We start from the raw sequence: 4,842 nt of genomic DNA, 5'->3' as shown, positions 1-4,842 counted from the left end.
GCACTAGTGAGGGACTGTACTAGTGAGGGACTGTATTAGTGAGGGACTGTACTAGTGAGGACGGCACTAGTGAGGGACTGTACTAGTGAGGGACTGTACTAGTGAGAGACGGCACTAGGTGAGGGACGGCAGTAGTGGACGGCACTACTGAGGACTGTATTAGTGAGGACTGTACTAGTGAGGACTGTACTAGTGAGGGACGGTACTGGTGAGGACGGTACTAGTGAGGACTGTACTAGTGAGAGACGGGACAGTGGGAGGGACGGCAGTAGTGAGGGACGGCACTAGTGAGGACTGTACTAGTGAGGGACTGTATTAGTGAGGGACTGTATAGTGAGGGACTGTACTAGTAGACTGTACTAGTGGAGGACTGTACCAGTGAGAGACGGCACTAGTGAGGGACGGCAGTGTGAGGGACGGGACTACTGAGGACTGTATTAGTGAGGACTGTACTAGTGAGGACTGTACTATGAGGACTGTACTAGTGAGGGACTGTACTGGTAAGGACGGCACTAGGAGGACTGTACTAGGGTGAGGGACTGTACTAGTGAGGGACGGCACTAGTGAGGACGGCACTAGTGAGGGCTGTAATAGTGCGGACTGTACTAGTGAGGACGGCAGCAGTGTGAGGACTGTATTAGTGAGGACTGTACTAGTGAGGACGGCACTACTGAGGACTGTACTAGTGAGAGACAGCACTAGTGAGGGACGGCAGTAGTGAGGACGGCACTAGTGAGGACTGTATTAGTGAGAGACTGCACTAGTGAGGACGGCACTAGTGAGGGACTGTATTAGTAGAGAGACTAGTGAGGGACGGCACTAGTGAGGACGGCACTACTGAGGGACTGTATAAGTGAGAGACGGCACTAGTGAGGGACGGCAGTAGTGAGGGACTGTACTAGTGAGGACTGGAACTAGTGAGGACTGTACTAGTGAGAGACGGCACTATGAGGGACGGCACTAGTGAGGACTGTACTAGTGAGGACGGCACTAGTGATGACGCACTAGTGAGGGCTGTAATAGTGCGGACTGTACTATGAGGGACGGCAGTGAGGACTGTATAGTGAGGGACTGTACTAGTGAGAGACGGCACTAGTGAGGACTGTACCAGTGAGGACTGTACTAGTGAGGGACGGCACTAGTGAGGGACGCACTAGTGAGGGCTGTAATATGACTGTACTAGTGAGGGACGGCAGTAGTGAGGGACTGTACTAGTGAGGACTGTACTAGTGAGGACTGTACCAGTGAGGGACTGTACTAGTGAGAGACGGCACTAGTGAGGACTGTACTAGTGAGGACTGTACTAGTGAGGACTGTACTAGTGAGAGGACGGCACTAGTGAGGACTGCACTAGTGAGGGCTGTAATAGTGCGGACTGTACCAGGAGGACGGCAGTAGGAGGACTGTATTAGTGAGGGACTGTACTAGTGAGGGACGGCAGTACTGGGAGGACTGTACTAGTGAGAGACGCACTGGGGTGAGGACAGTAGTGAGGGACTGTATTAGTGAGGGACTGTACTAGTGAGGACTGTACTAGTGAGAGACTGTACTAGTGAGGACGGCACTACTGAGACTGTAATAGTGCGGGTCGGTACTAGTGTGGACTGTTAGTGTGAGGACTGTACTAGTGAGGACGGCACTAGTGAGGACTGCTCAGGAGGACGGCACTAGTGTGAGGACTGCACTAGTGAGGACGGCACTAGTGAGGACTGTAATAGTGAGGGACTGTACTAGTGAGGGCTGTAATAGTGCGGGTCAGTACTAGTGAGGACTGTAATACTGAGGGGCTGTATTAGTGAGGGACTGTATTAGTGAGGACTGTACTAGTGAGGGACGGCATAGGAGGACGGCACTAGTGAGGGACGGCACTAGTGAGGACGGCTCTAGTGAGGGGCTGTAATAGTGGGGTCGGTACTAGTGAGAGGGACTGAACTAGTGAGGGACTGTACTAGTGAGGGACTGTATTAGTGAGGGACGGCACTAGTGAGGACGGCACTATTGAGGACGGCACCAGTGAGGACGGCTCAGTGAGGGGCTGTAATAGTGCGGGTCGGTACTAGTGAGGACTGAACTAGTGAGGGACTGTACTAGTGAGGACTGTAATACTGAGGGGCTGTATTAGTGAGGGACTGTATTATGAGGACTGTACTAGTGATGGACTGTACTAGTGAGGACTGTACTCAGTGAGGGACTGTACTAGTGAGGACTGTACTAGTGAGGACTGTACTAGTGTGAGACGGCACCAGTGAGGACTGTACTAGTGAGGACTGTACTCAGTGAGGACTGTACTAGTGAGGGACTGTACTAGTTAGGTCGGCACTAGTGAGGACTGTACCATGGTGGACTGTACTAGTGAGGACTGTAAGTACTGAGGGGCTGTATTAGTGAGGACTGTATTAGTGAGGACTGTACTAGTGAGGACTGTACTAGTGAGGGACGGCACTAGTGAGGACGGCACTAGTGAGGACGGCTCTAGTGAGGGACGGCACTAGTGAGACGGCACTAGGAGGGACGGCACTAGTGAGGGACTGTACTAGTGAGGACTGTAGTAGTGAGGGACTGTACTAGTGAGGGACTGTAGTAGGAGGGACTGCACTAGTGAGGGACTGTACTAGTGAAGGACCGTACTAGTGAAGGACTGTAGTAGTGAGGACTGCACTAGTGAAGGACTGTACTAGTGAAGGACTGTAGTAGTGAGGGACTGTAGTAGTGAGGACTGTACTAGTGAGGACTGTACTAGTGAGGACTGTAGTAGCGAGGGACTGCACTAGTGAGAGACTGTACTAGTGAGGAGTACTAGTGAGGACTGTACTATGAGGACTGTAGTAGTGAGGGACTGTACTAGTGAGGACTGTACTAGTGAGGACTGTAGTAGTGAGGAGGGCACTAGTGAGGGATTGTAGTAGTGAGGGACTGTACTGTTAGGACTGTACTAGTGAGGGACTGTAGTAGTGAGGGAGGGCACTAGTTAGGGGACTGTAGTAGTGAGGACTGTACTAGTGAGGGACTGTACTAGTGAGGACTGTACTAGTAGGACTGTAGTCGTGAGGGCCTGTAGTAGTGAGGACTGTACTAGTGAGGGACTGTACTAGTGAGGGACTGTACTAGTGAGGACTGTAGTAGTGAGGACTGTAGTAGTGAGGACTGTACTAGTGAGGGACTGCACTAGTGAGGACTGCACTAGTGTGAGGACTATACTAGGTGAAGGACTGTACTAGTGAAGGACTGTAGTAGTGAGGGACTGCACTAGTGAAGGGACTGTACTAGTGAAGGACTGTGCAGTGAGGACTGTATTAGTGAGGGACTGTACTAGTGAGGGACTGCACTAGTGAGGGACTGTACCAGTGAAGGACTGTAGTGAGGACTGTAGTAGTGAGGGACGGGAACTGAGGGAGGGACTGTACTAGTGAGGACTGTACTAGTGAGGGACGACACTAGTGAGGGACTGTACTAGTGAAGGACTGTAGTAGTGAGGACTGTAGTAGTGAAGGACTGTACTAGTGAGGACTGTACTAGTGAGGACTGTACTAGGTGAGGGACTGTACTAGTGAGGGACTGTACTAGTGAGGGACTGTACTAGTGAGGGACTGTACTAGTGTGAGGACGACACTAGTGAGGACTGTAGTGGAGGGACGGCACTAGTGAGGGACTGTAGCAGGTGAGGACTGTGCAGTGAGGACGAACTAGTGAGGACTGTACTAGAGGACTGTACTGGACAGTGAGGACTGTAGTAGTGAGGCAGTGAGGGACTGTACTAGTGAAGGACTGTAGTAGTGAGGGACTGTACTAGTGAAGGACTGTACTAGTGAGGACTGTAGTAGTGAGGGACTGTACTAGTGAGGGACTGTAATAGTGAGGGACTGTACTTGTGAAGGACTGTACTTGTGAAGGACTGTACTAGTGAGGGACTGTACTAGTGAGGGACTGTAGTAGTGAGGGACTGTAATAGTGAGGGACTGTACTTGTGAAGGACTGTACTTGTGAAGGACTGTACTAGTGAGGGACTGTACTAGTGAGGGACTGTACTAGTGAGGGACTGTAAAGTGGGGACTGTACTAGTGAGGGACTGTGCTAGTTAGGGACTGTACTAGTGAGGGACTGTACTAGTGAGGGACTGTACTAATGAGGGACTGTACTAATGAAGGTCTGTACTTGTGAGGGACGGCACTAGTGAGGGACTGTACTTGTGAAGGACTGTACTAGTGAGGGACTGTACTAGTGAGGGACGGCACTAGTGAGGGACTGTACTTGTGAAGGACTGTACTTGTGAAGGACTGTACTAGTGAGGGACTGTACTAGTGAGGGACTGTACTAGTGAGGGACTGTAATAGTGAGGGGTTGTACTAGTGAGAGACTGTATTAGTAAGGGACTGCACTAGATTAGGTTAGGTTAGGTTAGGTTAGTTTAAGGCCTATAATAATTGTAAACTTTTTGGACTGAGGTGCTCAAGTAAATGGTATGAAGTAATGTTTCTTGTAAGTGAGACGCAATGTAGTGTGTCCCATTGAAGTAAGTGGTGTTAAGGTGTGTCCCAGTTAAGTGAATGGTTTTATGGGTCGATCCAGTTAAGTGAGTAGTGGTAAAAGAGATGTCTCAGGTATATATGTGGTGTTATAGCAAGTGTCCCATTTATGTGGTTGGTCGAGATGAAGGTGAGTCCCAATTATGTCGTGGTTTCATGTTAAGCAGGTGGCACTGTGGAGGTCGTCGTTACGGTTTAGCTAGTGGTAGAGGAACGGCCACGTCCCTACTAAACGAGGCGTGATATGCCAAGTCTTAATCAAGCGAGCGTCTTAAGCTACAAGTTTCAATTAAGCGGAATGCATTGCCGACTCTCCTCC

Source organism: Homarus americanus, unplaced genomic scaffold (assembly GCF_018991925.1).
Source record: "Homarus americanus isolate GMGI-L3 unplaced genomic scaffold, GMGI_Hamer_2.0 scaffold30535, whole genome shotgun sequence".
Taxonomy (NCBI): domain Eukaryota; kingdom Metazoa; phylum Arthropoda; class Malacostraca; order Decapoda; family Nephropidae; genus Homarus; species Homarus americanus.
This window is presented reverse-complemented; position numbering follows the sequence as displayed.